The following is a 13,145-nucleotide window of genomic DNA, read 5'->3' on the forward strand; positions in this document are numbered from 1 at the left end:
TTGTAGAAATAGGAAATTTGCAAGGACTACCTCTGTATTTCTCGTGTGGCTTCTCCTCTTTTCATCCAGACCAAGTCTCTCTCATCCACCTTGGGTATTCTATGACCTTTCTATTATGTTAGAATCATCCAGAATGGCAAGTACAGCTTTATAGGCCAAAATATGTGACCTCAGTTATTTAAGTATTTTAATGTGCTCTACATAGCATTGCTTTCTTCAAATTGAAACATTGCCATTGATCTTTCTGTTCTCCTCTATGGCTCATGGATAAATTTCAATCTTATTTTTAAGTAAGATTTTATTTGAGAGGAATCTTTAATCATTTATTTTGTGAGAAGAACTTGTGGGCCAGAGAGGTAAAGTGATTTATTCATGTAATATTTTTAGCCATATTGATCACATTCTATCCCAGCTCTATTTTAGTACATTATACTTATCCTGTTGTATGTATCCAGTAGTGAATATATCACCTATGTTTGTACACATGTATGCAAACACATGCACAACAGTGTACATAATGCATGAAACTGAATTAAAAATAAATCAGTGTTTTTTACAATGTAAGCTATGAGTGTTATTAAAATACATTGTTGTTTTTTTTTTTAGTTTTTAATCTTGTCAGATGCCTATCATAGTCAGATTAGTATCTGCAAGAAGGATTACCTAATACAAATGTTTAACCTATGAATGTATGAAACTTCAGTCATATTATGTTACTATGCTCACATATAACATTTTCCACTCATGTTTGCAACTAAGAGTGAGAAAAATTACTCAAAGAGCAACTAACACTCAAAAAAGGATTGTTGTTGAACTGATGATTGCAGAAAAGAGGTAGTTCTTAAAACTGTATTAGTGTCATTCAGAGTTCAATTTTAAGTAATAGCCCAATTGGAGGAAATGACATTGAGGTGAAATATGCAGAAGTCACGTCTCATGGCTGGGGGTCATATAGAACAAGTAGTAGAAGCTGGCAGAAACATAACTATTTGTAAAAAGTGTGCATTGAATTTTTGCCTGTTTGTAGCTTGAGTACATTATCTGGGCACTGTCTTTGGGTAATTGATGGAAATTATTCAGTGACAAGTATAGAAACAAGATCAAAGGAGAGTAATGCAGAACTGTCTGAAATGAGAAATGATGGTTTTATTATGCATTTTATGATGTCATTTAAGAATAATGATTTCCATTCAAAGCACAAAGGATCATATCTGGAGATAATATCTTAAGATGGATGTTTTTTCCCATGCCAATACTCTGATCTTGGTTATTCTTTGAACTCAGGAATTTGAGTACTCAAGTGATTGGATAAAATTTCTAACGTGAAAACATTTCTCTTGTTGAATTATACAGCAAATACAGGTTTAAAAAGGTTATATTTTAGTCAGTCACTTAAATTCACAGTTCTATTATATATGGTTATTATGAAACTAAAAGAAAAGTTTGAAAAACATTTAGAAGAATAAAGAGAATTTCACAATTCATGTGGTTTTAAAGTAAGCCAATATTAAACCTCTGACAATTAGTCATTTTAGGCTTTTAATTTATTTTATTATCAAAATTTAGAAAAATGAAAAACTGGATGCAAGAATTAGGATAGACCAAATTGCCATTTTTATCTTCTTTTATGTTGTTCCTATTAGTCCTTCTCTAAAATACTCCTTTTCCATGACTTCTGTAATACTGAGGTGATATAATTGAAAAACAATCTTCTACAGATAGAATCCTGTAGCTCTATTTTCTCCTCAATATGTAGAAGGAAGGGGAAATATGTGCCTTTGGGACATGGAGAAGAAATAAGATATTCTGTAATCATTCTGATAGTTACTCGTCCAGCAAAGTTACACCAGCTTAGAGTATGGGGGAATGACAGATTTTCCACAGCATAGTACAGATAGGTTATGGAAAACAAAGGATTATCTACATTGAGGATTGCGTCTTGTCGAAAATACCCAGCTGGACACCAAAATCTTCTCATTTACACTCTGCCTTCCCCCATTATTTTTTATTTCCTCTTCCTGAGTTATATAAAGCCAGCTTATAAGAGATAGGGAAATGGTTGATGGAAATGACAAAAATGCATGTAATGACATTTTAAATCTTATTTTATGGTATAATAAGGTAAACTTCTTGAGGTCAGTAGTCACCAATTTTATATTTACATCCTTAGCAATATCTTATGTTATCAGAGAATGTTAGAGAAATTGATTTGAATGTCCTTGCCCTTTGGACAGGGTCAGTCTTCTATCAAGAAGAAGCTAATGTAGATAATTTTGTGCCTTTAGAGAAAATCATAAGATACTGCATTTTATTTGAGACAAATATGGAACAAAGAAAAAGGACTAAAGATAAATTAGTCAGTTTAAATTTAAGCAAATTATAAATTTCAATAGTGATAAAAACTTATTTTTCTAAAATGGCATAATACTAATTTCAGAACTACAATTTTATCCTTAAAACAGAGACTCCAAAAAAAATAACAAATATCTAAATTTTAAACCAATTATCTAGCATATCTATGAAAAAAAAATTAAGCTACAAAAGATATAATATATAGGCCTTTAATTGGAAAATATGGAGTGCAAGAAAAGTAATCAATAAGAAAATGGGCTGTCCTCATTGTCCAGTAATGTCAGATGATGCAAATGAAGGATCATGGGCTCTAGAGACTGGGGTTCTTAACCTGAAAGAGGACCAAACACTCCTGAAATTATATCCAAATATAGGATATACATAGATAAGTGTTTGTCTTAGGACAGGATTTAGAATTTTCATCAGATTTTCAGTATAGAATATTACTCAAAATTCTTTATTTGTCTGTTCACCTATACAGCTTTATTACCCAACAATTGTGTATTCTTACTCTTTCATTTCTCATTACTCGTCACCTCACCCCATTCCAATTATCAATGACCTCCATGTTCCCAAATCTAAAGTCTATTGTTGTCCTTGTCTTGACTGATTTCTTAGAAGCAATTAATGTAGTTAACTAAATCCCTCCTTCTTGAAGTATTCTTTTCCTGAACATCATGTTTTTCTGGTTTCCTTCCTGTTGTACTGCCTACTTCTCAGTCAGCCTTCCTGGTCCCTCATCTTCTTTCCAACTTCTAAGATTTAGAGTACTGCAGGGCTCAGCCTAACTCTTCTCTATCTCAATCTCTCCTTAAGCAACTATATCCAGCCCCATGATTTTTGTACCTGACATCAAATTTCTATCTCCAGACCTTACTTCTTCCCAGGCCAAATATATAACTTCCTGCCTGACATCTCCAATCATACATTTAATAGACATACCCAGCATTGACTTCTTTCCCCAGTCTCCCATTATTAAGTTAAATGGCCTCAATTTCCACTCAGTTGCTCAGGTCACAAATCTTTCTTTCTCAGACTTTTGATAGCCAACTGTACCTCCAAAGCATTTTAATTTGCCGACTTTTCTTTTCTCCACAGCTACCCTCTTTGTCAGTCATCTCTTGTCCTGTTTCTGACACAGCTTCCTGAAAGGTTTCTCTGGCTTCACCTTTGCCTCCTTAAATTCATTCACCTCCTAGGAACTAGCATATATATGTAAAATAGAAACATCATGTCACTTTCTTCTTGCAACTCATCAAAGGTTTTCCATCACAATTAAAATCTAATCACAACTCACAAGGCTCTGATGTATTGGGCCTCTGCCTATCTTTTTTTTTTTCACCTCCTAAATCCCCCTTCACCTCTACCACTTATGCTCAGTTAGACTCTACACTCCAGCCACAGCAGCCATCTTACTTCTGCTACTCCAACACACCAAGCATGTTTCCCTTAAGGTATTCTGCATCAAATCATAACATGACTGGCCTATTCATGTCCTTTAGGTTTCAGGTCAACCAGTCTTATCTAGTCCCACCAATCTCTCTATCCTGCAATCACTATCTGAAATTGTACTTAGTACTTACCTGTCCACTGTCTGCCTCCCCACCCAGGGATATGAGCTGTGTGAAGGCAAGGACCTTGTCTGTCTTCTTCCCTGTTGTATCTTTGGTACCTTAAACAATGTCATTCACGTGGTAGGAGACAGGTAAAGGTCAGCTAAAAGAGTGCATGAATGAGTTAAAGAATGTACATGACTCTTCAAAGAAGAATTCTAGGAGAGCTTAGTTGGTGGAGGAAAATCCCCAGATTATTTTCCATAGATTGTGAAAAGTTAAACTGAAAAGATAGGACTGCCAAATCTCCCATCAGGTGAAATTATATGATCAGATCATGATGAAATCAGATGATGATGAAAGCACAGATGATGATAGTCATCTGCTTGGTCCTTTTATACATGTTCACTTCAGTTGTAAGATAAGAGTTGTTGGCATGATTTACCATTATACATGGCAGAGGCTAGAATAAAATATACTGTATGTCTAAGTGTTGTGTCCCTTGATGATATGAATCTTTTTTCCCTTTTAATACACTTTTCAGAGTTTATATACAAGTTTGTAAGCAATAAGTAACTGTTGCTTTATAGATGAAAAGAAGCCATAAATTATCTCTACTATGGATTAAAACTGAACTCAGATATCACTCCTCTATAATAATTTTATCTGCCATACACACACAACCCACAAAATGTGATTTGTTCCTTTTTATAAATCTCCAAAGTACATTGTACTTCTCTTTATGTATGTATGACAACAACAATAATAATTAAAACTGCTACTTATTGATAGGATCAGGTATCTCACCAATATTAGCTCTGACATAGAATTATAAGTCTTCTTTTATAAATGAGGATACCAAGTTTTAGAAGGGTTAAAAAAAATTTCCCCAAAATAAAACAGCTCAATTTTTTCTATAGCATGGACCACTTCTGATTTACTTACTTTTGTATCTTCAGTGTTAAAATAAGCTTGGGAAGTGGTAGATATTCCAAAAAATTTTATGGGTGAATAGAGGGATATGGGTAAGATTTTAATCCAAGTATGAACAACACCCAGACTATTAACTGCCACACCACATTATCTCTTATATCTTATTTATTTGTGTACATTAATCAGCTTATGAATTGCACACCTCCTTGAAATTATCAACCATTACCTACTCATGGCAGCTTAAACTAAATTTATTGTTCAAACATCAAATAGTGGAAAGAGTGAAGGCATGAATGTCTAAGCGCTTTAGAAACACCCAGAAGTGGCATATGAACTGGTGGCCTGGATGGATAAGATATACTGAAGCTGACTATATGCGTAAGTATTCCTACTAAAGTTACTTGTTTTAGAGAATTATCTCATGAAAAGAGAATAGTGGTTAGCAGAATTATTCTTAGAGCTTTGAACAGGAGACTTTGAAGTATAATGACACTTGGTTTTTGACTGGGAATCAGTAATTGTTGAAACAATTATTAAAAGTTCTTCTAAGAATATTTACTCTTGGAGTAGTGTATTAGTCCGCCAAAGGGGTGCTGATGCAAAGTACCAGAAATCTGTTGGCTTTTATAATGGATATTTATTGGGGGTAAAAATTTACAGTCCCAAGGTTGTGTGAAAAGTCCAACTCAAGATTGCGTTCTCACCAACATCAGGTGCCACGTTTTGAATCAAGATGGTCACTGATCTCTGCCTGGTCTCTCAGGGTTTCCTATATCAGTCTCTAGCACAGGGCTTTTTCCTTCCAGACCTTGTTGACTGGTCAGCTGCTCTGTTCTCTTCAGCTGCAAACTCTCAGGTGAATGCCTTATCTCTCAAGGACCCCTCAACCGAATCCAGTATAATCAATGGGTTTCACACCCAGAATAGATTCGTTTTTCTCTTTTGGGGATTCATAAACTAATTTCAAACTGTCACAAATAGATGTTTAATTTTTTTAACATCCTAAAATATTGGAAGTTCATCATGCTACCCTTGTATAATAGCAAATATTGGCATATCATATATTGGGTTTCCCATGTTTGAAATCAAAGTGTGAAATGAACATTGAATAAAAGTTGGTTGAATTAAAAAATGAATACTGACATTATTTTTACTCCATTTTACATGTTTGTATATTTTGAGGGAAAATTACATATATGCAATGCCTTTAAGGTCAATTGAATAGATTTTGATAAATATATACACTTAGATAAACAGCACACCAATCACCGTATAGTACATTTTCATTAATCCAGAAGGTTCCTTTGTGCCAACTTCAAATCTATTCCCACTACCTCTTTCCCATCCACATCAAGACTACTCTTCTGATTTCTATTAGCATATATTAGTTTTGCTCATTCTAGAATTTCATATAAAAGGATTCAAACAGTACATTTCTTTTTGTGTCTAGATTCTTCTACTCAATACAATGATTTTAAAAAATTGATCTGTGCGGTTGCATGTATAACTAGTTCATTCTTTGTTACTGCTGAGCAATATTTCCTTGTTTGAATATATAATGCAGAGGCATACAATATTTCCAGTTTGGGGCTATTATGAATAAAGCTGCTGAAACATTCCTGTGCAAAGATTTTGTGGTATACATTTTGGTTTTGGTGGGTAAATGCTTAGGAAGGGAACAGTTAGGTCATAGGATCAGTGCATGTTTAACTTTAGAAGAAATTGCCAAGAAATTTTCCAATGTGGTTGTATAATTTTACATTCCTACTGGCAATGTATGAAAGTTCAAATTGCTCCAGATCATAGTCAATCCTTTAAATCTTCAGTCACTCAATTGAATCTGAAATTACATCTCATTGTGGTTTTAATTTCCCCAATGTCTAATGATATCAAATACTTTTTCATGTGCTTGTGGGCAACTAATACCTTTATTTGTGAAATGACTTTTGCGTGTTTTTATCTTTTAATTATTGATTTGCAAAAGCTTTTAGTATAATTGATATATTCCTTTCCTAGATACATGGATTTCAAATATTTCCTCTTCACCTCTGTCTTGCCTTTTAACTTTCTTAACTATTTGTATTCATAAGTAGGGTTTTTTAATTTTCAAGAAGCCAATTTTACCAAGTGCTTTTGGTGTGTTCTAGGAAATCATTGTGAGTCTCTAGATCCTAAAATACTCTTTTATGTTTTCTTTCAGAAGCATCATAGTTTAAGCTTTTGTGTTTGTATCTGAAAGCCATCTAGAAATAATTTCCTCTATATAATGTGAGTAGGGATTGAGATACCTTTTTTCCATATATTCACTGAGTTGTTCCTATTCATTTCTTGAAAAAACTTATCTTTTCCCATTGAATTACCTTCTTGTCCCTGTCAAAAATCAACCGAACCCATACATGAGGGTTCATTTCTGATGTGTATGACAACTCTAAATAAGTCTTGAAATTAGATGGTGGTTAATCCTCTAATTTTCTTTCTTTTTGATTGTTTTAAAGTATTTTGCATCCCTCATAAATTTCATAATCAGTCTGTCAATTTCTACATAGAAATACCTTGGAATTTTGATTGGGATTGCATGTTTTTGGTTTTTTTAAATCTCAATTTATTTAGCAATGATTTGTAGGTTTACATGTGGAATTTTTAAAAATTCTCCAGATGATTCCAACATGTTGACAAGATAAGAACCACTGCACTAAATCTTTTCTTTCTCCGAAATCTCGGGATGTCTGAGAGAAAAGAATCCATCACATCCTTAAGGTTCTATGTTTAAAATAAGGGAGGAGGTCATTTCCAGCAACAAATGCCATGTAATAATTTCTCTCCAGGGAATTTGTCTACATTAAAGAGGGCATTCTAGTGGTTATTTCAGAACAAAGAAAGTATGTTCTGAAACAACTTTCTGTACCTTTACAAAAAGCAGTTGGAAATTTCTTCGGCTTTAAAAGACAAAAGGATTCTGTACCTGCCCAACCATCTTATTACATATTCTATCAGCCTAGAATTGATTATTTTTATCAGATGGTTTGGATTGAGGTGTCAAAGTGAACAAAATAAGATTAAATTGAATCAATTGCCTTTGGATATGTAATTTGTATGGATAATATAAGTAGAATATATTGCCTTTATATAGAGATGTGTATTTCCCTTTTTCTCTTTATTCCGTAAATTGATAATTGATAACTTATGAGATACATCATTAGTGCATCACAAAACACTTTAACTGCCTGAAGATGGATTCATATTTTTCTCTCAAGACTGAATATTGAGCAAAAGATTAAAACTCTACTCACTGTAATTTTATGTGAAGCATTTTCTAACAGATGTTACATCTTGGTTTGCTACTATATTTTAAATACTTTCTTTTTTTCAGTATTCATTAACCAGTCTTTTCTTCTTGTCTCTAATAAGAGTAACATCTGTTTCTTCTTGTTCAATCAAAGCTACCACCTCAAGAGTCTTACTTTGAAAATAATACCATTAGAAAGACAGCCTAGACAGAATATGCTTCATTAACATTTTAAATTTGCATACAAAACAAGTTTTGCTTACAATTATAAGTTAGGGGGATGTTAGAGAAAATATTCTAAAATCATTTAGTTATCTAATGAAAAATAAAAAGGAAAGAATGTTGGTTTTAGGTTAAAAAGTCTCTGTGAAAATACTGGTTTTCTTTTGTAATGTATAGTTGAAAGGTTTTCATCATTATGCATAAATGGAGAGATCTATTATAAAGTAATATCAAACAGTCTTTAAGTATAAAATTAAATCGAGACTGTCGCAAATAGGATATATATTTAAAACAAAATTATCATGGGAAATATGCACCAGTTTATAATCAGTGTCCTCAAAGTTAGTCACCATGAAAGTCATTGTTTGGAATTGAATTTAATTTTTTGAAAATATTCTACATTCAGAGCCACATCCATTCCTGGTGAGTCTGTCCATTCTGGAGACATTCAATCACTCTAGAATATTGGGTGGAACGAATGAGAAGTGTGGCTGTGATCTGTGTTTGGTGATGTATTCTTTGTTAGTTATGACTCACAAAGTATCTAATTAGACCTGGTATGACTGCACATTATTTTTATTTTTTCAGAATAAATGTATTAGTATTTACTTTAAGTATACATCTTACAGTATTGATTTCATTAATGTTCTATTTCATATGAATCTAAAAAAAGTAAAGAGTATTGTTAATTTTTTTAATGCCTGAAAAAAAAAAAGCTATTCCTTATAGATTCTCTGAAACAATAATCCTGTATTCCTTGAAGTTACACATGGCTCAGAAAATGATACAAAGTTGGAACATATTCTGACTCAAGTTTTTAGGGGAGTGTCACATACTTTTATTTTAACCCATGCTCCGCACAAAGTCGTTCAGGTCTCTCTTGCCCTAGAGGGAATGAATGCTGGCAGAGGGAATATATGCCGAAGCTATGATGCCCTCTTTTATTCCCACCGTAATATTGGATGGCTGAGTTCTAAGTAGTAGGAAAAACCACTGCTTTGTTGTTGAAGATCTGGATTAGGGTTTTAGTTCTACAAAATAACAACAGGATCATATATTTAAAATCATAGGCACACTCATCTATAAAACTGAAAGAATGAACTCATCAGAGTTTCAATAATATGGAGATGATTTAAATGAATGGGCCTATTTTAATGTGCCTTGGGGGACAAAATGCTAGAATTTACTTTTCAAACCAGTAATATAAAATTTCCTTTTAAAGTTTTAGGGAAAAACACCAATTAAAGAAAACACTAAAGGACTTATATAATATGTGTGATACTCTAATACTGCAAAAATCTAATGGTACAAATCGCTTAAAGTTGACTGATAAAATTGGATAACGTTTCAGGTTATTTTCAGCTCTCGTGATATGTGAGACTGGCTCTCCCCTGGAATTGAGGTTCTGTTCAGATGAAGTGGTAAATGGAATTGTGTGTGCATATGTGTGCGTATTCTAGAACTCTGACCATGGGTGTCCAGGGGCAATATAGCATGTTGTTTTGGTTTTTTGTTTGTTTGTTTTAAGAATTCAGGCTCTGGAACCAGATGCATTTGAGTTCCAGTTTTCAGCTCTACATTTGCTAGCTGTAGGATGCTTAAGCTTTATTAGAATCAGTTCCCCTTCACCTGTGTATCAGGGATAATATATTTTTTTTAATTTTTGTGAAATTTAAATGAATCAAATGCAGGTAAAGTACTTAGCAGAGAGGCTATCACTTAAAGCTTATAGCAGTATGTCTATATATACCCACATATACAGAGATCATGAAATTGGATTCTTCTCTGGAGAGAGCCCTTAAGGCTGCAATTTTTTATAACATGAATGAAGAAGATTTTAAAGAAGCAGCATATTATTTTAGGGCAATTGGGTCATTCTTGTTTCATTTAAGAATGAACTTCATTGCATTTGGGGACCCATTCCTATCATAGAATACTGAGCCATGAAAAAATCTTGATGATAACATGAAAAATTCAAAATAATCATTGGAATTAAAATTGCCTTCTGTTAACTATGCCACTTTTATCTATGGCACTATATCTCCAGTAATTAACTTCCTTGAAAAATTAAAATAAGTTTGGGGAATGTGTACATCTCAATAGTTGAGTACCTGCTTCCCATCTATGAGGTCCCAGATTCAATCCCTGATACCTCCTTTAAAAAACAAAAACACACCTTTTGTTTTAATCTGATTGGAATACTAGACCTTTTGGCCATGCACAGTTCAGCTGGTAATGTTTTATTTATAAGTTGATTTTGTTAGGAAATTTTTATAGAGCTGTTCAAAAAGGCCTCTCCTCTGCCACTTAGCACAGAAAAATCCATGAACTAACGGTGTCTTATTAGTGATTTCCTGGGAATGTCTGATTATTCAGGATGTTGATGTCCTTGGGATCCATGACCCAAAACTACATTTTACAGCAGACTTCATTAAAAGATAAAGGCCAAAAAAAAGATGAAAACCATACATGTCCACTTTTAAACAACATTAAAACTAGTTTTGTAGTCTAGAAGAAAATGTTATGGTGAGGATATAGTCTATATGATGCATCAATTCTGTGGGAGAACCCAAAAGTGACTAACGTGAAAAGGACCTACTTCAGTAAACACCGCTGTTTGCATGACAGCTAACTTATTGTAATTTAGGAATTTGTCCTTACGTTTTCATGATAATGAAATGATAAAGATTTTATCTGGCTTGTTCTTCAGGCCGTATTTGAAAGAAAAAAAAGAAAATAATTATTTTCCCAATTTTTATATAAATGGGGAAAAATATCTGGGATTTAATGAATTGCTAAATATATTCTCATCAGAAACAGAACTTGGACCAAAATCAGGCCTTTTCTTTCTTAATGAAGAACTATGTTACAAAGTAACTCATAAGCACCCAAAAGTAGACCCTGATAAGAGGATTTGGGTGTACATAGTTTCATTTGAATGGTGACCCAGAAAATGCAATAAGGAGGAATAGAGAAGTGAGATAGGCAAGGGTAGAACCCCTTAAGGATTATTTAATTAGGGAATTGTTGGGGCAACTGTGTCATATTAACTGCTACCCCTCCCACATCTGGCACTCCTCACCTGCCACTCTTCCTAAATCATCAGAAGACATTGCATAAATGGGAATTGTTGGTTGATAACATCTGGGGTGGGCTGAAGGAATATGCTTCTTTGAGTAAATCAATGACTGGGTAAGAGCAATTGTGTTTAGGATGTTGCAGCTTCTAGACAGTTTTACAGACATTCCAATAAACTTAAAAATTTTTTTCAATCGTATTGCACTTGACTATTTCCAATATAGAAACCATGGTCAGTTAGTTATGCCAATGTTATTCTAATTGTTTCTCTGTACTCCATTATTGACTTGACTATCTATGAAATTCAAAATGTCAAATTCCTTCTCATGATAGCTCTTGTAGTTTCTTTCACATATTCATTTGTACCTACTATATGCCAGGCATTATTTTAAGTGCTGGGTTTTCAGTAGAGAACAAAACAGGCAAAATCCCTGACCTCAAACAACTTATAGTTAAGTGGAAGAAAGTAGATAATTAACAAATAAATTGATAAGTAAGCATATAATGCATTTAGTAATGAGAGGTGCTATGAGGAAAAACAAAGCTCTCAAAAAGAGGGATGTTAGAAGAGAGGGGAAAATGCTATTTTATATACAATGGTCAGGAAAGACCTCTCTGGTTAAGATGATATTTGAGCGAAGACCTGAGGCGAGGGAGAAAGGCATGCAGACGTTGGGGGAAAAAACATTCCAGAGAGAGGAAAGAATAAGTTTAAAGGCCCTGAGGAAGCACATTGGGCATGTCCACAGAACAGCAGAGCCCAGAGAGGGTACAGCAGGGCTGGCAAAGAAGAATGTTACAAGAGATGAAGCCTGAGAGATGAGATGGGGACAGCTGGCAAATCGCCTGTGAGTCTATCACAAGGACTTTGTATGGTATCTAAGTGAGTTCAAAAGCAACAGAAATTTCTTGTAAGAGAAATAATGTGATGCCACTTGCATTTCTGAAGTGATAACATTCCTTCTGTGGGGAGAAGGGAAAGGCGAAAAGGAAAAGGAAGGAAAAGAAGAAGATGATGATGACATTGAAGAGAGGAGAAGGGAAGGAAATATAAGAGAAGGGAGAGGAGATGGAAGGAGGGGGAAAGGAGAGGGAAAATATATTATGGGGAGAATAAACTATAATTGGGAAGAGTAGAAACTGGGGCCTATTAAAATACTTTAGGCCAAAGATGATAGTGGGTTTATGTGGTCATTTGTTTTCTTACTATTTTTAAACTACACATATATATTATAAACACCTTATCAGAAAGGTCTTTCCTGACCATTGTATATAAAATAGCATTTTATATTAAATATTTCATGAAATATTCTTTTTTTAATATTTTTTTAATCATTGAAAAATGTAAAACCCATTTTCAGTTCATAGGTTAAATACAAATAGGTGTTGGGCCAGATTTGTCCCAAAAGCTGTAGTTTGCAAATATGCTGTATAAACTACAGGGGCTTGGAGCCTTCATTTGTCCTTCATTTTTATGCACATTCATGTTTGGATACTTTTACTTGTTAAACATCTCTATCTTTAGAAAAACTGAAATGTATCATCAGTTAACTACTACCTTTGGACTCTAGATTTTGACATCTGAGGCAAACCAGAACACAATATGTTTACTGGGCTATTGCAAAGGTCTTCATGAGGTCAAAGAAAACCATCTGACCTCCTTGGATGTCTCCTTTTCTCAAACTCTTTTCAAATACATATGTGCAATAGCTACTCTTACC

General features: G+C 33.8%; 1 protein-coding gene across 1 annotated transcript in view; it reads left to right on the forward strand.

The window, feature by feature from the left end:
* CNTNAP2 (contactin associated protein 2) overlaps nucleotides 1-13,145 on the forward strand; it is a 2,351,919-nt gene that overhangs the window by 1,161,239 nt on the left and 1,177,535 nt on the right. The gene's annotated exons all lie outside the window — the stretch shown is intronic.

The sequence above is a fragment of the Dasypus novemcinctus genome, chromosome 5 (assembly GCF_030445035.2).
Source record: "Dasypus novemcinctus isolate mDasNov1 chromosome 5, mDasNov1.1.hap2, whole genome shotgun sequence".
Taxonomy (NCBI): domain Eukaryota; kingdom Metazoa; phylum Chordata; class Mammalia; order Cingulata; family Dasypodidae; genus Dasypus; species Dasypus novemcinctus.